This window comes from Triticum aestivum, chromosome 3A, assembly GCF_018294505.1.
Source record: "Triticum aestivum cultivar Chinese Spring chromosome 3A, IWGSC CS RefSeq v2.1, whole genome shotgun sequence".
Lineage (NCBI taxonomy): Eukaryota > Viridiplantae > Streptophyta > Magnoliopsida > Poales > Poaceae > Triticum > Triticum aestivum.
This window is the reverse complement of record NC_057800.1, coordinates 62,306,246-62,330,719: the sequence shown is the minus strand read 5'-3', so window position 1 is coordinate 62,330,719 and position 24,474 is coordinate 62,306,246. Positions and strand designations below refer to the sequence as shown.

At 44.5% G+C, this 24,474-nt stretch overlaps 1 long non-coding RNA gene across 1 annotated transcript; it reads left to right on the top strand.

Annotated features, from left to right (window-relative positions):
* Positions 1-19,134: 19,134 nt before the first annotated feature.
* LOC123060296 (uncharacterized) lies at positions 19,135-23,359 on the top strand. The gene is made up of 4 exons (XR_006427854.1): positions 19,135-19,567; positions 19,734-19,828; positions 22,575-22,648; positions 23,027-23,359. It is a non-coding gene; the product is annotated as an uncharacterized lncRNA (long non-coding RNA).
* The last annotated feature ends 1,115 nt before the right edge of the window (positions 23,360-24,474 follow it).

The window sequence follows — 24,474 nt, the reverse complement described above, 5'->3', positions numbered from 1 at the left end:
TCTACCATCAGACAGTTTTTACGAGATCGCACCGGCAGCCACTCCGACCCTCAATTCGGAGCCAGTTGTGCCATCCATGGACGGGTGGATGGACCCCGCCACGGAGGCCTTACCCTCAGCGGCGATCGAGCCGAACATCAACCTTACCCTGCACGAGAGCCGTGTTGTCAGACAGCCGGATCCTTCTCCGTCAATGGACTCCGAACCGCCTGCGCCCGTTCCTAGCGAATCCGATTGGGCGCCGATCATGGAGTTTACCTCCGCAGATATTTTTCAGCACTCGCCCTTTGGCGACATACTGAACTCATTAAGGTCCCTCTCCTTGTCAGGAGGATCCTGGCCAAACTATGTCCGGCAGGATTGGGATGCGGATGATGAAGAAATTCGCCGCCCACCCACCACCCACTTAGTAGCCACTGTCGACGACTTAACCGACATGCTCGACTTCGACTCCGAAGACATCGATGGTATGGACGACGATGCGGGAGACGAAGAGGAACCACTGCCCACAGGGCACTGGACAGCCACCTCATCAAGATCTGCTAGCTGACAGATGTTCTGAAGTCCTCGCGGCCGAGGAATATAAACTCGAACGCTCCTCCAAGAGTTACCAAAAATGCAGGTTGCTACCACGACTGGAGGAAGAAGCGTATGATGCAGCTGATCGGCGACCTCGTGGCCGCGATAGAGAGGCATTCTAGCCAAAAGCTCAGCCTGCACCCCGACGCCATTCAAATAAAAAGGCATGGGGAAATATGCCAGACCTGTGGGGCGAATTGGAGGACAAAGCAAAACATGCAAGATCGATCTATGGATCACGAGGGTGCGCCACTATGTGAGACGATAAACGTCACGCCGGATGCAGTAAAAGTAAATCTAGCCGGGACGAACACAGCGGGCAAGACTCATCGGAGCTGTGCCACGATATAGCCCAGTACAGAGGTGCCGCACACCCCTTATGCTTCACAGACGAAGTAATGGATCATCAAATCCCAGAGGATTTCAAACCCATAAATATAGAATCATACGACGGCACAACAGATCCTGCGGTATGGATCGAGGATTTCCTCCTGCATATCCACATGGCACGCGGTGATGATCTACACACCATTAAATACCTCCCACTCAAACTGAAAGGACCAGCTCGACATTGGGTCAATAGCTTGCCAGCAGAGTCCATTGGCTGTTGGGAGGATCTGGAAGCCGCATTCCTCGACAACTTTCAGGGCACTTATGTGCGACCACCAGATGCCGATGACTTGAGCCACATAATTCAGTAGCCAGAGGAATCGGCCAAGTAATTCTGGACACGGTTCCTAACAAAGAAAAAACAAATCGTCGACTGTCCGGATGCAGAGGCTCTAGCAGCTTTCAAGCACAACATCCGCGATGAGTGGCTAGCCCGGCAGCTTGGTCAGGAAAAGCCGAAATCTATGGAAGCCCTCACGACACTCATGACCCTCTTTTGTGCGAGAGAAGACAACTGGCTGGCTCGCAATAACAACATTTCAAAGAACCATGGTACTTCGGATACCAAGGACGGCAGTAGCAGGTCACGTCGCAACAAACATAAGCGCCGCATTAACAGCGACAATACTGAGGATACGACAGTCAATGCCGGATTCAAAGGCTCTAAACCCGGTCAGCAGAAAAAGCCATTCAAAAGAAGCACTCCGGGCCCATCCAGTTTGGACCGCATACTTGATCGCTCGTGTCAAATACACGACACCCCTGACAAGCCAGCCAACCACACCAATAGGGATTGTTGGGTGTTCAAGCAAGCCGGCAAGTTAAATGCTGAAAACAAAGATAAGGGGTCACATAGCAATGACGAGGAGGAGCCCCGGCAGCCAAACACCGGAGGACAGAAGAGGTTCCCCCCACAAGTGCGGACGGTGAACATGATATACACAACCCACATCCCCAAGAGGGAGCGGAAGCGTGCGCTCAGGGACGTATATGCATTGGAGCCAGTCACCCCAAAGTTCAACCCATGGTCCTCCTGTCTGATCACCTTCGATCGTAGGGACCACCCCACTAGTATCTGTCATGGCGGATTCGCCGCACTGGTCCTAGACCCAATCATTTGGATTTCACCTCACTCGAGTCCTAATGGACGGCGACAGCAGCCTGAACCTGCTTTATCAGGACACAGTGCGCAAAATGGGTATAGACCCCTCAAGGATCAAACCCACAAAAATGACCTTTAAAGGTGTCATACCAGGTGTAGAGGCCCATTGCACAGGCTCAATCACACTGGAAGTGGTCTTCGGATCCCTAGATAACTTCTGAAGCGAAGAGCTAATCTTCGACATAGTCCCGTTCCGAAGTGGCTACCATGGACTGCTCGGGCAAACCGCAATCGCAAGATTCAATGCGGTACCGCATTATGCATATCTCAAGCTCAAGATGCCAGGACCTCGGGGGTTCATAACAGTCAATGGAAACACAGAGCGCTCTCTCCGCACGGAGTAACACACTGCGGCCCTCATAGCAGAAGCGCAAAGCAGCCTCTTAAGGCAATCCACTAGTTCGGCGATTAAGGACCCGGACACCTTTAAGCGCGCCTGGAGTAATCGGCAACTGGACCGCCTGGCACGTTCTGAGCTCGCATAGCAATGTTTCCCCCACCTCGGTCCCAGCCAAACGGCGAAATCCGTGCCACATGTACATAATTACGCATTAAAAATACCATGGGCACAGGTGGGGAGGGGGGCACGACTATGGCACGCCCCAAGACGCGGCTTCAACCGCACTAGGGGCTTCCCGCTTTGTTATTTTTCTCTTTCAGGACTTTAATCTCTGGAAACCCTATCCGGCAGCATGATTGCCGAACACATGATGCAGCAACCAAGGAGGCAGAAAGCTACATCACACCACGGAACTCCCAGGTGGATTACGATAACGAGTGAAATATTTGCTTTAATACTATTCCTCAGCTTGCCCTTGGAAGGGACATGTCAAACAGTCCTACTTTTTGCTTATCGCACTACTTGTATCATTCTGCTTTAACACACCTTTTTGAATAAACAATGCATAGCATTAAGACTATTATTGCATTCTTCCTTTATATATATATATATATATATATGTTCATTCATGACATCTAGCACCCGTACACTCTGGTTATAGCATTAAGCCAGCCAACAACACCAACAGGGATTGTTGGGTGTTTAAGCAGGCCGTCAAGTTAATTGCCGAAAACAAAGATAAGGGGCCACATAGCGATGACGAGGAAGAGCCCTGGCAGCCGAACACCGGAGGACAGAAGAGGTTCCCCCCACAAGTGCGGACGGTGAACATGATATACGCAACCCACATCCCCAAGAGGGAGCGGAAGCGTGCGCTCAGGGACGTATATGTGTTGGAGCCAGCTGTCGCCCCAAAGTTCAACCCATGGTCCTCCTTTCCGGTCACCTTCGATCGCAGGGACCACCCCACTAGTATCCGTCATGGCGGATTCGCCACACTGGTCCTAGACCCAATCATTGATAGATTTCACCTCACTTGAGTCCTTATGGATGGCGGCAGCAGCCTGAACCTGCTTTACCAGGACACACGCAAAATGTGTATAGACCCCTCAAGGATCAAACCCACAAAAACGACCTTTAAAGGCGTCATACCAGGTGAAGCCCATTGCACAGGCTCAGTCACACTGGAAGTGGTCTTCGAATCCCCGGATAACTTCCGAAGCAAAGAGTTAATCTTTGATATAGTCCCGTTCCGTAGTGGTTATCATGCACTGCTCGGGCGAACCACATTTGCAAGATTCAATGCATACCGCATTATGCATACCTCAACCTCAAGATGCGAGGACCTCGGGGGGTCATCACAGTCAATGGAAACACAGAGCGCTCTCTCCGCACGGAGGGGCACACTACGACCCTCGCAGCAGAAGCACAAAGCAGCCTCTTAATGCAATCCACTGGTTCGGTGATTAAGGACCCGGAAAACTTCAAGCGCGACCGGAGTAATCAACAACTGGACCGCCTGGCACGTCCCGAGATTGCATAGCAATGCGGCCCCCACCCGGCCCCAGCCAAATGGCGTAATTCATGCCACGCGTACATAATTACACATTAAAAATACCATGGGCACAGGTAGGGAGGGGGCACAACTACGGCACGCCCCAATACGCGGCTTAAACCGCACTAGGGGCTTCCCGCTTTGTTATTTTTCTCTTTCAAGACATTAATCTCTGAAAACCCTGTCCGACAGCAAGATTGTCGAACACATGATGCAGCAACCAAGGAGGTAGAAAGCTACATCACACCACGGAATTCCCAGGTGGATTACGATAATGAGTGAAATACTTTCTTTAATATTATTCCTCAGCTTGCCATTGGAGGGGACATAGTCCTACTTTTTGCTTATCGCATTACCTGTATCATTCTGCTCTGATGCATGTTTTTTAATAAACAATGCATTGCATTAAGGCTTTTATTGCATTCTTCTTTTTTTATATACGTGTTCATTAATGACACCTTGCAACCGTACACTTTGGTACGACCAATACACCAGGGGCTTAAGTACCCCAACAATATGGTGTGAGAAGTCCGAACACTTTCACAAGTGCGGCACCCCGAACTTATAGCATTATATGCATCAGCTCCGAATCATGTCTTTGGTCAATAGTTGGGTTTGCCCGGCTCCCATGTTTTGGTACCTTATGTTCCGCTATATCAGCTAAGGTAGCACTGGGAGAACTACTGCGATTGTGCCCCGGTTCAGCTGGGCTAAGCACCTCGGTAGAGAAATCTAAAACTGACTGTCATGATAAGGAGAGAGACTGGTCGCTATTCGAGAGGTTTTTCGAGTCCCTAAAGACTTATGCCGCTTAGAGCGAGGAGTCGGCCCTATCCGGCTTAAGGCGTGTATCGCGCCCCGAATTCGGCCTTCCGAATACTAGGGGCTTCGCCGAAATTTAAAATTATAGAATTCTATGGCTAAGTGAGAGTGATAATGCATTATAGTCTGATTGCCTTGTTCGTTGTGCTGAGCACCTCCCTCGAAGGACCCAACAATGGGAACAAGAGTGCTCAGGTTTATCCCGAACACCCCATCCCTCGTGGCATGGGGGCAGAAGCCGACGACTAGCCATCTCTCAGATTTGATAAATAGCCAAACAGAAGGTAATATTTTAAATTCAAACAAGCGTTGCATAGCGCATATGAACAAGTTTTCATAACTACAGGATTACACGAGCAAGTTTATTCGAATATTATATCTTTTGTACACTCGTCCGCTACGAGACGAGCACCCTTCAGGACACCCTCATAGTACATCTCGGGGTTGTGATGCTCCTTGCCCTGCGGTGGCCCGTCCTTCACTAGCTTCTCAGCATCCATCTTGCCCCAGTGTACTTTAACACGGGCAAGCGCCCTGCGGGCGCCCTCGATGCAGATGGAGCGCTTGATGACTTCAAGCCACGGGCAGGCATCCGCCAGCCGCCTCACCAGCCCAAAGTAGCTCCCAGGCATGGCCTCTCCAGGCCACAGCCGGACTATAAGACCCTTCATGGCCTGTTCGGCCACCTTATGGAGCTCGACCAGTTGCTTCAGCTGGTCGCTCAAGGGCACCGGGTGTCTGGCCTCAGCATACTGAGACCAGAACACCTTCTCCGTCGAGGTCCCTTCTTGGGCCCGGTAGTAGGTAGCGGCATCTGACACGCTGCGGGGCAAATCTGCGAACGCTCCTGGAGACCTCCGGACTCGGGTAAGTAACAAGTAGTTCACTTTCACGTGCTTGCTTTGCATAATGAATGCCTTACCCGCCGCTATCTTCTTCATCGCCTCAATTTCCTGGAGGGCTTTTTGGGCTTCGGCCTTGGCAGACTTGGCGCTTTCAAGGGCCGCCGTGAGCTCGAACTCTCGTGTCTTTGAGTCAAGCTCCAAACTCTCGTGTTTTTTCACGAGAGCCTGGAGGTCTTGCTGCACCTCCTCCACCCGCGCTTCCTATTTCCCTCGCTCAGTGCGCTCCGTGGCCGCTTTGCTTTCGGCCTCGGACAACGCTTGCTTCAGGGTCGCCACCTCGTTCGTGGCCCCTACCATAGCCACGATGATCCTGTCATTTTTTGCAACCACAACTTTCTAAATATACTTACACAGGGTATTACTTACCTTCTTTTTCCTCGAGCTGCTTCTTGGCAAGGCTGAGCTCTTTCTCGGACCACTCGAGGCTCTGCTTCAACGCATCAACCTCCGCAGTCTGTGCGGCAGAGGTTAGCAGTGCAGCCTCCATACCCATATTGAGATACTTATGTTAGACTCCTGCGTTTATTATTAGATCCTCTATTCGGCTTTTCTTTGTGAACACCAAACAGAGAATCAGGGGCTACTGTCTATGCGGCAATATTTTCATATATTTTTGCATACCTCAAAGCCTGTTAGAAGGCTGGCACAGGCTTCAGTCAGCCCGCTCTTGCAGGACTGAACTTTCTAGATCACCGCACTCATAATAGTGCGGTGCTCCTCGTCGATGGAGGCGCCGTTAAGCACCTCCAGCAAGTTATCCGGTGCCTCCGGTTGGATGGAGGTCACTGGCGCAGTAGGTTTGCCCTTCTTAGTGGGGGCCGCCTGCCGGAGTCCGGAACCACTGAAGGTTCCGGTGCGATGTCCGGCCCAGGGCCAGACTTGGGGCCCTTGGGAGCCTTGCTCCCTTTTCGCCTACAGTCCGGAAGGTTGCCTTGCGGCGCCTCCAAGACCACCTCCCCTTGGCTTGGAACCTTTTGGGACAACACCTCGGCGTTGTCCGTAGGGCGAGGGGTGGAAGCGGTCGGAAGTGAAAGGCTATTCACATCTGACGAATCCAAGGAACCACTCGACGATATGTCGACTTGGGCTTGGGGCGGACTGCATGAATATATTCGGCGTTAGGAGAAGCTGTGCAATAAAGGAACGCTACGAGTCACTCTGGTGTTTGAATACTTACAACTTCGCCAGGGGCTTGGCCCTGGGCGGCCACTCCTCTTCGTTGTCGGCGGCGTTGGTGGAGTAGTCCGGAGGAAGGGTCCTTCCCTTCTTGGACCCTCCGGCCTCCCCAGTTGGGGCGGCCTTCCTTTTCTTTTCTCCCCCTGTTGGAGGGGAAGAAGCCTCTTTTTCCTCCTCCTCATCTTCGTGGGAGGAGTGCTCCTCGGAGTCATCGGGCGATGAGTCCGACACCACCGGGCGCCGGGAACTCTTTCGGGTTCCCGTGGCCTTCTTCTCTGGCACCACGTAAGGTGCCGGAACCAGCAGCTCCGCCAAGCGGGCGTCTGCTGGGCCTTCGGGCAAAGAAGCCGGACAGTCGATCTGTCCGGCCATCTCCTGCCAGTCCTGTCAAAGGTACGGGAGCTTAGATCCCACATAGAGTCAAACTATGAAAAACGAGTATCCTGTAAGAGGTAAAATAGCTTACCGCGCTGGCTTGGCGCTTCGCGCAGAATCCATGATCCTCGGTAGTGGGAGGGGGAACCTCGGCGCCCTTGAATAACACCTTCCAGGCATCCTCGTGTGTTGTGTCGAAGAGCCTATTCAGAGTTTGGTGCTGGGCCGGGTCGAACTCCCACAAGTTGAAAGCCCATTGTTGACACGGGAGGACCGGCAGATGAGCACGACCTGGACTATGTTGACGAGTTTGAGCTTGTTGCTCACCATGTTTTGGATACATGTTTGGAGTCCGGTCAGCTCTCCCGAACTACCCCAGGACAGGCCCTTCTCTTGCCAGGAGGTGAGCCGCGTGGGGATGCCAGAGCCGTCGCCATGGCCTAATCTCTCTCAGGAGGGCTGATCTGGAGTCTGTTCGGGGTTCCGGAGAGGGGAATCCGTAGCCATCATCATTGAGGGAGTCCTGGATTAGGGGGTCTCCGGACAGCCGGACTGTTAGACTATGAACATACAAGATTGAAGACTTCGTCTCGTGTCCGGATGGGACTCTACTTGGCGTGGAAGGCAAGCTAGGCAATATGGATATGGATATCTCCTCCTTTGTAACCGACCTTGTGTAACCCTAGCCCTTTCTAGTGTCTATATAAACCGGGGTGTTTTAGTCCGTAGGACAACATACAATCAAACCATAGGCTAGCTTCTAGGGTTTAGCCTCCCCGATCTCATGGTAGATCAACTCTTGTAATACCCATACCATCAAGAATAAATCAAGCAGGACGTAGGGTTTTACCTCCATCAAGAGGGCCCGAACTTGGGTAAAACAATGTGTCCCCTGCCTCCTGTTACCATCCGCCTAGACGCACAGTTCGGGACCCCCTATCCGAGATCCGCCGGTTTTGACACCGACAGGCGCAGTCTGCCCCGATGTCTTGAAAGGTTCTGGGCCTCGGGTTAGCCTACCCGTGGCCCATTACTCCGACAATCTTGCTATGATGTTGAGGGAATAAAAGGAAAGAATAAAAAGAACTAAAGAGATCACATTGATCTTATAGAGAGTAATGAATTCACATACCAAAGGCGCTTCACTCCCCGGCAACGGCGCCAGAAAAGAGTCTTGATGACCCACACGTATAGGGGATATATCGTAGTCCTTTCGATAAGTAAGAGTGTCGAACCCAACGACGAGCAGAAGGAAATGATAAGCAGTTTTCAGTAAGGTATTCTCTGCAAGCACTGAAATTATCGATAACTGATAGTTTTGTGATAAGGTAGTTTGTAACGGGTAACAAGTAATAAAAGTAAATAAGGTGCAGCAAGATGGCCCAGTCCTTTTTGTAGCAAAGGACAATCCTGGACAAACTCTTATATAAAGGAAAGCACTCCCGAGGACACATGGGAATTATCGTCAAGCTAGTTTTCATCATGCTCATATGATTCGCGTTCGGTACTTTGATAATTTGATATGTGGGTGGACCGGTGCTTGGGTACTGTCCTTCCTTGGACATGCATCCCACTTATGATTAACCCCTATTGCAAGCATCCGCAACTACAACAGAAGTATTATGGTAAACCTAACCATAGCATGAAACATATGGATCCAAATTAGCCCCTTACAAAGCAACACATAAACTAGGGTTTAAGCTTCTGTCACTCTAGGAACCCATCATCTACTTATTACTTCCCAATGCCTTCCTCTAAGCCCAAACAACGTAGAAGTGTCATGTAGTCGACGTTCACATAACACCACTAGAGGAAAGACAACATACATCTGATCAAAATATCGAATGAATACCAAATTCACATGACTACTTATAGAAAAACTTCTCCCATGTCCTCAGGAACAAATGTAACTACTCACAAATCATATTCATGTTCATAATCAGAGGGGTATTAATATGCATAAAGGATCTAAACATATGATATTCCACCGAATAAACCAACTAGCATCAACTACAAGGAGTAATCAACACTACTAGCAACCCACAGGTACCAATCTGAGGCTTTGGGACAAAGATTGGATACAAGAGATGCAACTGGGTTTGAGATGACATGGTGTTGGTGAAGATGTTGATGGAGATTGACCCCCTCCTGATGAGAGGATCGATGGTGATGATTTCCCCCTCCCGGAAGGAAGTTTCCCCGGCAGAACAACTCCGCCGGAGCCCTATAATGGTTCCACCAAGGTTCCGCCTCGTGGCGGCGGAGTTTTGTCCCGTGAGATAGCTTATGATTTTTTCCTCCATGAAAGACCTCATATAGTAGAAAATGGGCATCAGACGGCTGCCAGAAGGCCCACGAGGCAGGGGGTGCGCCCCCACCCTCGTGGATGGTGGGTGGCCCCCCTCTAGTACTTCTTTCGCCAATATTTTTTATATATTCTAAAACTTGCTCCCGTGAAGTTTCAGGACTTTTGGAGTTGTGTAGAATAGGTCTATAATATTTGCTCCTTTTCCAGCCCAGAATTCCAGCAGCCGGCATTCCCCCTATTCATGCAAACCTTGTAAGATAAGAGAGAATAGGCATAAGTGTTGTGACATAATGTGTAATAACAGCCCATAATGCAATAAATATCAATATAAAAGCATGATGCAAGATGGACGTATCAACTCCCCGAAGCTTAGACCTCGCTTGTCCTCAAGCGAAAGCCGATATCGAAAAGTATGTCCACATGTTTAGAGATAGAGGTGTCGATAAAAATAAAATACAGACATGAGGGCATCATGATCATTCTTATAACAACAACATATATAAATATTTTCATATGATTTCTTACGCTAAAGTAACAATTCATTCACAATTTGAAGTATGAATCATAAACTTCATTGAGAACCAACAAACTATAATCTCAGTCATTGAAGCAATTGCAATTTATCATAACATCAGAAAGAGCCAATATAAGAGCTTTTTAGCAAGTCCACATACTCAACTATCATTTAGTCTTTCACAATTGCTAAAACTCACGCGATATTATGATTATGAAGTTTTAAGCGGACACAGAGAAAGATAGGGGCTTATAGTTTTGCCTCCCAACCTTTTACCTCAAGGGTAGTGTCAACAATAATAGTTCACGAAAACTCACATCCAATTAGCTATATATACCAGGATCTTTCCAACACATTGTGCTTGCTAAAGGATAAAATGTAAAAAAGGAAAGGTGAAGATCAACATGACTCTTGCATGAAGTATAAGACAAGAATAAAAGATAGGCCCTTCGCAGAGGGAAGCAGAGGTTGTCATGTGCTTTTATGGTTGGATGCACAAAATCTTAATGTAAAAGAACGTCACTTTATATTGCCACTTGTGATATGGACCTTTATTATGTAGTCCGTCCCTTTTATTTCTTCCACATCACAAGATTGTATAAAGCTTATTTTCTCTACACTAATAAATCATACATATTTAGAGAGCAATTTTTATTGCTTGCAACGATGACAACTTACTTTAAGGATCTTACTAAATCCATGGATAGATATGGTGGACTCTCATGGCAAAACTGGGTTTAAGGATATTTGGAAGCACAAGTAGTATCTCTACTTGGTGCAAAGAATTTGGCTAGCATGAGAGCGAAAGGCAAGCTCAACATGTTGGATGATGCATCAAATATAATTTATCTCAGATGTAAGAAAACATAACCCATTACATTGTCTTCCTTGTCCAACATCAACTCTTTAGCATGTCATATTTTAATGAGTGCTCACAATCATAAAAGATGTCCAAGATAGTATATTTATATGTGAAAACCTCTCTTTCTTTATTACTTCCTATTAATTGCAACGATGACCAAAACTATGTTTGTCAACTCTCAACAACTTTTATTCATCATACTCTTTTTATGTGAAGTCATTACTCTACATAAGATCCATATGATCTCTTTATTTCTTTTTATTCTTTTTCTTTTATTTTATTCCCTCAAGATCATAGCAAGATAATCAAGCCCTTAACCCAACACCAATCTTTATTATATATAACTCACGGACTCGATTACATAGAAGGGTCATAGAGAAAAACTCAAAACTAGATCATATTAAAACTTTATTCTACTAGATCAAGATATTACCAAAAGGATCGAACTAAGAAAAATGGTAAAGATAAAAGTGTGATGGTGATATGATACCGGGGCACTCCCCTAAGCTTGGCAGTTGCCAAGGGGAGTGCCCATACCCATGTGCTCATGTCTCCTTCCTCGAAGGTGGTGATGATGGAGTTGTTGATGATGTGGGCTTGTCGTCCATCTTCCAAGGCATAGGCTCACCATCATAGAAGGATCATCGAGTCTCCGGGATCCTCAAATCTGCAGCGAAACTCATCCTCTTGAATCTATATTCATACTCACAGTTTTGGTTTCGCAGGTCATAGATCTGGGCTTGGAGGCGCTCAATTTTCTCGTGAAGCTTGAAGATGGCCTCCCCAATGTTCTTGTCATGCAGCTTGTGGTTGTTGGTGAACTCCGTGATCATTATATGATTGGACTCGAGTCCATGTTCCACCATCTCCTGGCAGTTGAAAACTTGTTGCTCCATTGCCTCGAGCCTTGTCTCCATGCTTCCGGTCCTCCTTGGTCCCTCAACATCGCGGATGTGCAGCAACCCCTCACGCATCTCAATGGTTTGAGGGTGTTGCGGCACCTCCGTGAGGTAGGGGTTCATGACCTTCTCGAAGAACTTGTCCTTGGGGGCACTTGAAGACGCCATGGCAATCTAGATCTGTCAGAAAAACAGCTCGAAGCAAAGACAGAAGATATTTGTGTGGTAGAGTGGTCAAAACCTTCAGGAGATTATATAATGAATATTTACCGACCAAAAGAAGTATCGTGCAAGAAAACGGAGTCCAGAGAGCACACGAGATGCCCATGAGGCAGGGGCGCGCCCTCCACCCTCGTGGACGCCTCGTGTCCTTCCCGTACTACTTCTTATTTTCCTATTTTCTTAAATATTCCAAAAGGGAGAAAAATTGATATTAGAACTGTTTTGGAGTCGGTTTACTTACCGTACCTCATACCTATTCCTTTTTGGAGTCTGAAACATTCTGGAAAGTGTCCCTTATGTATTCCTCCGGGGTTACAGTTTCAATAACATTAGTTTCAACATTTATAGGATTACCTGAGATATAATGTTTGATTCTTTGACCGTTCACCACCCTCGGATTCATGCCTTCAAAGTTGTTGATTTTTCTGGCACCAGAACGGTAGACCTCCTCGATAACGTAAGGACCTTCCCATTTAGAGAGGAGTTTTCCTGCAAAAAATCTTAAACGAGAGTTGTATAAAAATACATAGTCACCTACATTAAACTCACGTTTTTGTATCCTTTTATCATGCCATCTTTTAACTTTTTCTTTAAACAGTTTGGCATTCTCATAGGCCTAGGTTCTCCATTCGTCGAGTGAGCGAATGTCAAAAAGCCTCTTTTCATCGGCAAGTTTGAAGTCATAGTTGAGCTCTTTAATGGCCCAATATGCATTATGTTCTAGTTCGAGAGGTAAGTGACATTCTTTTCCATAAACCATTTTATACGGAGACATACCCATAGGATTTTTATATGTAGTTCTATAAGCCCATAATGAATCATCAAGTTTCTTGGACCAATTCTTTTTAGATCTATTAATAGTTTTTTGCAAAATTAATTTAAGCTCTCTATTGCTCAGTTCCACTTGACCACTAGACTCTGGATGATATGGAGATGCAATTCTATGATTAACATCATACTTAGCAAGCATTTTACGAAAAGCACCATGAATAAAATGTGAACCACCATCAGTCATCAAATATCTAGGGACTCCAAACCTCAGAAAAATAACTTCTTTAAGCATCTTAATAGAGGTGTTATGATCAGCACTACTAGTTGGAATAGCTTCTACCCAGTTAGTAACGTAATCAACAACAACTAAAATATGTTTATAACCATTAGAGGAAGGAAACGGTCCCATATAGTCAAAGCCCCAAACATCAAATGGTTCAGTAACGAGTGAATAATTCATAGGCATTTCTTGACATCTACTAATATTACCAATTCTTCAACATTCATCACAAGACAAGACAAACTTACGGGCATCTTTGAAGAGAGTAGGCCAATAAAAACCGGATTGCAATACCTTATGTGCAGTTCTATCTCCAGCATGGTGTCCTCCATAAGACTCAGAGTGACACTTACGTAGGATCTGTTCCTGTTCATGCTCAGGTACACAACGTCCAATAACATCATCTACTCCTTCTTTATAAAGGTGTGGGTCATCCCAAAAGTAATGTCTTAAATCATAGAAGAACTTTTTCTTTTGCTGGTATGTGTAACTAGGTGGTATAAATTTAGCAACAATATAATTAGCATAATCAGCATACCATGGAGCAGTACGAAAGGCATTTATGACAGTTAATTGTTCATCTGTAAAGCTATCATCAATAGGTAGTGGGTCATCAAGAACATTCTCTAACCTAGAAAAGTTGTCTGCAACGGGGTTCTCAGCTCCCTTTCTATCAATAATATGCAAATCAAATTCTTGTAGCAAGAGAACCCATCTAATAAGTCTAGATTTAGCATCTTTCTTTTCCATAAGGTATTTAATAGCAGCATGATCAGTGTGAACAGTTACTTTAGAACCAACTATATAAGGTCTGAACTTATCACAAGCAAATACAACTGCTAAAAACTCTTTTTCAGTAGTAGCATAATTTCTTTGAGCACTGTCTAGAGTTTTACTAGCATATTAGATAACATTTAATTTCTTATCAACTCTTTGTCCTAGAACAGCCCCTACAGCATAATCACTAGCATCACACATAAGTTCAAATGGTAAATTCCAATCAGGAGCCTGAACAATAGGTGCGCAAATCAAAGCTTTCTTATGTATTTCAAATGCTTCTACACAATTATCATCAATGACAAAAGGAACATCTTTTTGTAAGAGAGATTAGTCAGAGGCCTAGAAATTTTAGAGAAGTCCTTAATGAACCTCCTATAAAAACTGGCATGACCAAGGAAACTTCTTATACCTTTAATGTCCTTAGGACATGGCATCTTTTCAATAGAATCAACTTTAGCTTTATCAACTTCAATACCTCTTTCAGAAATTTTATGCCCCAAGACAATACCTTCATTAACCATAAAGTGGCACTTCTCCTAATTCAAGACAACATTAGTTTCTTCACATCTCTGCAAAACCCGATCAAGGTTGCTTAAGCAATCATCAAAAGAAGTTCTATATACGGAGAAATCATCCATGAAAACCTCAACAATCTTTTCATAAAAGTCAGAGAATATAGCAGTCATACATCTTTGAAAGGTAGTAGGTGCATTGCATAAACCAAAAGGCATACATCTATAAGCAAAGGTACCGGAAGGACAAGGAAAAGTTGTCTTTTCTTGATCCTCTTTTGACACAGGTATTTGAGAGAAACCAAAATAACCATCTAGAAAGCAAAAATGTGTATGTTTGGATAATATTTCTAGCATTTTATCAATAAAAGGTAAAGGGTAATGATCCTTTTTAGTAGCATTATTTAATTTGTGGAAATCAATTACCATTCTATAACCTGTAACAATTCTTTGTGGGATCAATTCATCTTTATCATTAGGAACAACAGTAATACCTCCCTTCTTAGGGACACAATGGACAAGGCTTACCCACTGACTATCAGCAACGAGATAAATTATACCTACCTCTAGAAGCTTTAGTATTTCTTTTCTTACCACTTCTTTCATCTTAGGATTTAACCGTCGTTGGTGATTAACAACCGGTTTCGCGTCTTTCTCCAATTTTATTTTGTGCTGGCATAGAGTGGGACGAATGCCCTTAAGATCATCAAGAGTATATCCAATAGGAGCACAGTTCTTCTTCAGAGTTTTCAATAATTTCTTTTCTTCATGCTCTGAAAGGTTAGCACTAATAATAACAGGATATATCTATTTCTCATCAAGATAAGCATATTTAAGAGTATCAGGTAAAGGTTTAAGCTCAAACACGGGGTCACCCTTGGGTGGAGGAGGATCCCCTAGAATTTCAACAGGCAGGTTGTGTTTAATAATAGGCCCTAGTTTAAAGAATGCTTCATCTATTTCCCTTCTTTCATCATAAACATATCATTTTCATGGTCTAGCAAATATTGCTCTAAAGGATCATTAGGAGGCATGGCAATAGAAGCAAGATCCATAATTTCATCTGTAGTAGGCAATTATTTATCATGGGGTTGTCTATGAAACTTAGCAAAATTAAACTCATGAGACATATCCCCCAAACCAATAGAAACAATATTCTTATTGCAGTCTATCTTAGCATTAACAGTATTCAAGAAGGGTCTACCAAATATAATGGGACAAAAGTCATCTTGTGGGGAACCAAGAACAAGAAAATCAGCAGGATATTTAACTTTCCCACGCAAGACTTCAACATCTCTAACAATCCCAACTGGTGAAATAGTGTCTCTATTGGCAAGTTTAATAGTAACATCAATTTCCTCTATCTCAGCAGGTGCAATATCATGCATAATTTCTTTATATAGGGAATGAGGTATTGCACTTGCACTAGCACCCATATCACATAAGCCATGATAGCAATGATCTCCTATTTTAATAGAAATAACAGGCATGCCTACAACAGGTCTATGTTTATTTTTAGTATCGGGTCTAGCAATTCTAGCAGCTTCATCACAGAAGTAAATAACATGCCCATCAATATTATCGGCCAAGAGATCTTTAACCATAGCAACATTAGGTTCAACTTTAATTTCCTCAGATGGTGTAGGCGTTCTAGTATTACTCTTACGAACTACAGTTGAAGTTTTAGCATGATCCTTTATTCTAACAAGGAAAAGTGGTTTCTCAATATAAGTAGTAGGAACAACAGGATCATTATAAGTGATAGTATTTTTCTTCAACTTTAATAGGTGCAACTACTTTTACTTCAATAGGAGGATTATATTAAAACCACTTCTCCTTTGGGAGATCACCATGAGTAGCAAAGGATTCACAGAAAGAAGCTACTATCTCAGAGTTAAGTCCATATTTAGTGCTAAATTCACAGAAAACATCGGTATCAATAAAAGATTTAACACAATCAAACTTTGGGGTTATACCTAACTCCTTACCTTCGTCGAGATCCCAATCTTCAGAGTTGCGTTTAATTATTTCCAATAAATCCCATTTGAATCCAATAGTCTTCATCATAAAAGAGCCAGTACAAGAAGTATCTTGCATGGAGCGATTATCGAGAGAAAGCCGAGCATAATTTTTTTTTAAATAATTTCTCTTGAGAGCTCATGATTGGGGCATGAATATAACATTGACTTAAGCCTCGCCAAAAATTATATATATAATTATGATCGCGATGAACAAGATGCATAGGATAAAACTTCTGATGAAATTCCAATTTCAATCGGTTGTAGTTCCATGATCCCATATCATCACATAGCCTAAACCATGTCAATGATTTTCCCTTCAAAGATAAAGGGAAGACCTTCTTCTTGATAACATCCTCGGGCATACCTGCAAGCTTAAATAATCCACAAACTTCATCCACATAGATTAGGTGCAAATTGGGATGTAATGTTCCATCACCTGTGAAAGAATTAGCTAGCAGTTTCTCTATCATACTGATACGTCTCCGTCGTATCTACTTTTCCAAACACTTTCCCCTTGTTTTGGACTCTAACTTACATGATTTGAATGGAACTAACCCAGTCTAACGCTGTTTTAGCAGAATTGCCATGGTGTTATTTTTGTGCAGAAATAAAAATTCTCGGCATGACCTAAAAATCAACGGATATTATTTTTGGAATATATAAAAAATACTGGAGGAAGAATCCACGTCAGGGGGCCCACACCCTGTCCACGAGGGTGGGGGCGCCTACCCCCTGGGCCTGCCCCATGCCTCGTGGGCCCCTTGATGTTCCACCGACGTCCACCTTGACTCCATATATTCACTTTCAGGGAGAAAAAAAATCAGAGAGAAGGATTAATCGCGTTTTATGATACGGAGCCACCGCCAAGGCCTAATCTCTCTCGGGAGGGCTGATCTGGAGTCTGTTCGGGGTTCCGGAGAGGGGAATCCGTAGCCATCATCATTGAGGGAGTCCTTGATTAGGGGGTCTCCGGACGGCCGGACTATATACTTTGGCCGGACTATTAGACTATGAACATACAAGATTAAAGACTTCGACTCGTGTCCGGATGGGCTCTACTTGGCGTGGAAGGCAAGCTAGGCAATACGCATATGTATATCTCCTCCTTTGTAACCCACCTTGTGTAACCCTAGCCCTTTCTGGTGTCTATATAAACCGGAGGGTTTTAATCCGTAGGACAACATACAATCATACCATAGGCTAGCTTCTAGGGTTTAGCCTCTCCGATCTCGTGGTAGATCAACTCTTGTAATACCCATATCATCAAGAATAAATCGAGCAGGACGTAGGGTTTTACCTCCATCAAGAGGGCCCGAACCTGGGTAAAACATCGTGTCCCCTGCCTCCTGTTACCATCCGCCTAGACGCACAGTTCGGGACCCCCTACCCGAGATCCGCCGGGTTTGACACCGACATTGGTGCTTTCATTGAGAGTTCCTCTGTGTCGTCGCCGTTAGGCTTGATGGCTCCTTCTATCATCGTTGGTGATGCAGTCTAGGGTGAGACTTTTCTCCCCGGACATATTTTTGTATTTGGAGGCTGTGCACTGCGGGCCAATTCGACGGATATCAGGTCAGGTTTGGAAGCTTAAACTACACGACCGATATCCGCGGAGACTTGATCTTCGACGGATTCGAGCCTCTGCCTTGTGCGTCACGCGGTCACGATGAGTACGATTTAGCTCTGCCACCGGACAGTGTTCAAGAACTCACACTGGCAGCCGCTCCGACCCTTAATTCGGAGCCAGTTGCGCCTCCCATGGACGGGTGGATAGACCCCGCCACAGAGGCTGTATCCCCATTGGGGATCGAGCCAAATATCGACCTTACCCTTCACGAGAGCCGGGTTGCTAAACTGTCGGATTCTTCTCCGGCCACGCACTCCGAACAGCCCGCGCCCGTTTCCTATCAAATTCGGTTGGGCGCCGATCATGGAATTTTCCTCCGCGGATATTTTTCAGCACTCGCCCTTCGGCGATATACTGAACTCATTAAGGTCTCTCTCCTTGTTAGGAGGATCCGGGCCGAACTATGTCTGACAGGATTGGGATGCGGATGACGAAGAAATTCGCCGCCCACCCACCACCCACTTTGTAGCCACTGTCGATGACTTAACCGAATACATGGACGGTATGGACAACGTTGCAGGAGACGAACAGGAACCACTGCCCACAGGGCACCGGACTCCCACTTCATCACATGATGTATACATGATGGACACACCAAAAGAAAACGACGAGGAGGAACGAAAGGACGCAACGAAGGGTTGTCCCCTCGAGAAGCAGTCAAAGCGGCGGCGTAAGCGCCACTCCAAATTCCGCCTCGGCAGAAACAATGATCATACACTACACCACAACACCGAATTGGGGGCAATTAACTGCCGGGAGAAATACAAGAATGAGGGCAAACCATATTCCGAGGATCTTGTTACTGCCGGTAGAAGTACATAACGACGAAGAAACTGCGGGTAGAAGTTAATCAGTAAGGGCATGCGCACTGCCAGTAATAATGTCCACATCTTCGGTCATAAAAACTGCCGGGAGAACTAAACTACGGCTCACTATCTGCCGGGCCTACCTGTGGCGCGAGCCCAAAATAATATTTGGCCCAAAGGCGCGCTGGCGTGGGAGAGCGCGTGACATTTCCACTCAAAATAATTACAGCCACCGCTCAAAAAAAGAGAAGAATTACAGCCACCACACGACCCGTTCTCCCCCAAATCGAACCCTCTCTAGACCTCCTCCTTGACCGCCGCCGCCGCCCCCTCTGCCGTTGACCACGCCCTCCACCACCACCCCTTTGGTTGACCAGTGCAACCCCATCGGGATCTATGGCAGCGGTGCTTGGATCTCGGCGTCGCCTCCCTTGATACGCCTCTGATGTGCGAGGTCATTGTCGCCTCCCTCCCTTCGACACCACCACCAGAACTGGTCGACGATGTCGGTCGCCTCCATCTCTTCTTTACAGTCCATCACGCCGACGAGCATAGGCCCCCACCATGGCTTCCTCCACGCCAACGGCGAGCGTGGTGTCCCATCTCTATTGTGCTGGTACAATACTTTCCTCAGATCCGTCTTGGTGGAAACCCGATGCAGGTGAGATCTTCCTTACCAAGATTGTTAATCTTTTCTTCTCTGCTCGATGAGAACTCATGGTGTGCGTTGTCCAGTTCTCCGTACGAAGGCAGATTTTCCCTTCCAGCGAGTCACTACTGAGCGTGTTCCTTATTGTTTTTTTCCTTTTCCTACCAAATTGATGCAGGTGCTATTAGTGAACGGATTGGAGACTGGATCTAGCAGTGGTTGGTTTGTTCGAGGAATTCTTGGTGCTCATGATTAGTAAAGGGTTTCAGCCAGGTTAGTGTATATTTCATTTTGGTATCTTAATATGTAAGTATATGTGCCTATTTCATTTGCTTGTATCCATCCTTCTTAGTACATGGATCGGTCTTTATTTATTCCGGTTCAGACATTGCGCAACTGAAGACTGTGTATACTAGTCGAAGGCACGAGCTATGCATGTGTTCTTCACTCACTCATCCGTTTATTTGAGCAACATTTATTTTCAGATGGGAGTAGTATGTATGCTGTTGAGTGTTAAATCCCGTCCAAAGGATTGGCAAGTTGCTTCTTCAAAAATTGGTAGATACAAACAATTAGTGCTCTGTACAAGCTAGTTGTTTATAGAAGGAAGGTTACTCTAGTCATCATTGTTTCCTGATCATAGCCACAGAAGATCTTGAATAGCAGAGTTTCACTAGTGGGCCCATCTGGAGCCGTTAGGATTCCAGAAAGGTACTGGAGTCCTTTTGGCGCCTGCCCGTACATAGCAAATCTAAGAAATGTCAACCATTAGATCTCTTGGGCATGGTGATGAATGGTGGATATTCATTTTATGGAACAAATCAATGAGTTGTATTTTCTCTGGAGTCTGGGGCTCTGGGCGGACTGCTAATCCAAATTCAAAAAATTATGTACTATAGTAGTAGGGAAATGTAGCGGCAGTGCTCTATAAAGTTTTTGGTGCCACCATCTGGAAGAGCTAAATTTATAGAGATGAGTGTGGATTTGATATTAAAAATTTCTCTACAAAAGTAGCTACTTTTCCTGCCCTGATTTACCATCTAGCTACTTGTTTCATAGGAGTTCAATACTGAGGTAACATTTTTTTCTCTCAAACTTGTGCTTGAATGTACCAATGAAGATGCTCTTCACAACTCTAATTCTTGGTGCCAATGGGTATTCTTCCATTTACTATGATTAAGTGCTCTTTGTGCTAATTCTGGATGTTAAAAGAAAACAAACATTGACTAATGAACATGTAGCTGGAATGAACAAGTACCCTTGTTTATCTCCATTGATTGATTGATGTCAGATCATTTAGTTCACTCGTCATCACGCACATATACTTGTACATGTAGGAAAAAAATCAGATAGAGAATCTCTTTCTGTCTCTTCTTTGTTTGCTACAAATATAGACTGAAAGTGTAGTACTGTTTCTAGAGTTTAAAGATTTGAACTTGCAAAAGTGTTAGTTCTCTGATATGAAGTTTATTATTTATGTTCTGTGAAAGTTGTTTTCTGAATGTGATATATCCATATATTATATAAAGAACAAGTTCACATCGGTACCAAAAATTATGCTTAAACTTACATGCCATCTAATAGATAATAGTTTGTGTATACTTTTCAACTTCAAAAGCATTGCAGTAACTACATTGTCACATGAAATTACATATTTTGATAAGCTTCTACAAGATCTTGATATCATTTGTGTTCTATCCCTTGATCCTGTGCTTGAGCAGGTGCTTCCCTAAATTGCACAACTCCGGAAACTTGTACGTGATTTGATTTTCTTCTGATGGTCACACTTACATCCTTCAAGGATCATCCTTATCAGTTATTACAGTAAATTTGTCGATTTAGCGTTGTACTCCCTCGGTTCCAAAATAGATGACCCAACTTTGTACTAACTTTATACAAAGTTGGTTCATCTATTTTGGAACGGAGGGAATAATTGCTATTTGCACTATTAGGAGTATCTCCTGGAAACAAATCTTCTATAGACAAACATGACTAATGTATGTGTGTTGTGTTAGATACCGATTTGGTTATGAGTTACTGCTTTTTGTGGTCATGGGGAAATTAATCATTCCAGGGTATCAACATTGTAGTATTTTGCGCAAATTTGTGAAGTTCAACTCCTTAGTGTCATGGCTCAGGACTAAATGTTCTTGAGTTATCACATCAAAACTTGAGATGTGAAAATCAAACTACTTTTGCTTACTTAATTCTTTTGAGCGTGCATATGAAACAATGGTTATCTATGTCGCTTGCCTGTGCTATCAACTACTGTGATCTATATTTCATACTTATATACACATTATGCTTGGACATGTGTTGTTTGTGCGAAAGGAAACATCTAGTATTTTGTAATGCTTGAACTTAGGGTAGTCACTCCTTAAATATTTCTCCATTTAATCGAGTATCAACAGTTCTTCAGAACATTTTATCATTTTCATCTTCAGACATCTTGATAGGAAGCACCAGGGAATGTTTGCAGTTACAATTTATATTGTACGTAAAGGACTGTAGATATGCTCTCTGCCAGTGAAAACTTCTAAATGATCTATGCACTATGGCCGCACTGGATACTTCTAAATGACCGCTCACATGTTTTATTAAGTCTTATCAGTATAGGGAGTTCAATAATATTTTGGTGCTAAACAAGCGGATGCTTCAACTGAAAACTAAATTATTAAAACACTATAGGAGTTTTACAAGCAAGCTTTGGGTAAAAAGATTTTTGTATTGTGCTGTTTATTCCCATTGGTCGATCGATGTGAGATCATCTAGTTCAACTGTCATCATGCACATATACTGTTACATGGAAGAAAAATAACTAGCTAGAGAACTTATTTATGTCTCCTTTCATTTTGCTGCTAAGACAGACTGAAAGTGGAGTACTCTTCTAGAGTTTAATTGTTATTACATGCTAATTTTATAAGGTTCAGGTCTTCAATCTAGATTTTACTCAATAAGTTACTGTTTCTTAAGAATAACATGAAGCATGGATTCTTATATGTTCCATGTATTATGTCAGGGCAAGTAATTATCAGCTGAGAAAAGGCTACAAGATGCTAGGAGAAGTTTGAATGGAGGCAGAGAGTACACTAGGTAAGTCATATATCCAACCTGAACTTATTTACTCATTTTTTATTTTTGTTCTAGTCTGAGTCCAAAAAGATGGTTTGACAAATGAGGGTGACATTCTGTACACATGTGTGCATCTACCATTCATGCTTGTGAAGCATTTTTTTAAAAATAAAATTGAATATGGCCAAATTTGGGTTCCAAGTTTTGCCATGCTGTCATGACTTCATATTAGTTTGCCCCCTTCAACAAGTAAAACTATGAACCTGACCATATTTTATTTGGAACATTTAGATGATGTGTCAGAATGAAAACAAAAGGCAACGATGAGAAGGAAAACAAACGGCAATCTACTTACATCTGACGTGTAAATTCTAATGTGCCGAAAATTTCTCTTTTCAGGAAATAGAATGGAAAAAGGAAGAGAAGGCAATGCTGAAGCACAAGAGCGAGAGGCTAGCGGAAGTTAAAGCAATATACTATAAGCATTTTGAATGATTAGGGCCTCGTGTTGTTGGGAACATTACAACCATGGGGAAAGCTAATTTTGGTTGCTAGTTTAGCATAGAAGCCACTGTATGCTCATTTTGCTCGTGTGTCGCATCCAAAAACATATGTAATTTTCCTTCTGTTGCACAACACCCTTATATATGGGTGTTTCTAGAAACATATGTATTTGGTCGTTAATTTTATTGAATGAAGTTAAGTTTTACGATGAGGTCCATATGTGAATTATGAAATATTGTCATTTGTCTTGATTTCCTAGAAAAATGAATGCATATTAAATTAGCGATTCGTTGCCCAGATCAATTTGCTTTTTCTAGTGAAATTAATGTGATGGCATATTAACTGCCGGGTAAACAAGCTTGCGCCGGTAGTTACATTGCCACTAATGTAGTTTATATGCCATGGCAATTCTGCCGGGAGAAAATAAACCGCCGGCAAATAAATGTGTGGGGGCAGTATAACTGTCGGGAGAAGTTTATCTGCCGGGAGAAGTAATTCTCGGCAGCCGTTCTCGTGGCAGTTCTATCTGCCGGCAGAATTGCTCTGCTGGCAGTTTATCTGCCCTCTTAAGGGGTTTCTGCCGGCAGATTACATGACATTGCATTGGTGTTGTGGTGTAGTGATATAGACCCAGCGTTAGAGCAGGGTCAACCAACACCGGACCACGTCAACACGGAGAATCAAACCGAACAACCTGACTTCGTCAAAGATAATAGTCCGGACGACATCACACCAGACTGACACCCGAAGCAACAGAATGCCCGTCAAAGGCTTGTTGCCACCGCGAGGAGTCTAAACATGCAGAAGCAAAGGCTCAAGGCTGCACAAGACACACTCGGAATCAGATGGAGCAAAGTACTCAACACAGCAGCGAAGTACGGCGGTAATTGCCCCACCAAGAGCTACCCAAAGCGGAAGTTGCTACATGAATTCGATGAGGAGGCCTTAGATCCCCCGCAACCAAAAATTAAAATGGCCACCCGACCGGATAGACGACCTCACGGCCAACATAGAGCGGCAAACAACGCCACACATAAGCCAATACGCGATCCACGCGAGGGCTCGCATCAAAAGGACGGCGCAACCAGATCCATCTATGGACCACGCAAGCGCGCTCCAGCATACGATGCAACACAACAAACATCCGAACACCATGGTACACCCAGATACAGGGGTGCCGCACACCCCCTATGTTTCACCGATGAGGTGCTGGATCATGAATTTCTAGCGGGATTCAAACCCGTAAACATAGAGGCATACGACGGAACAATAGACCCTGGGGTCTGGATTGAGGACTATATCCTCCATATCCATATGGCTCAAGAGATGATCTCCACGCCATT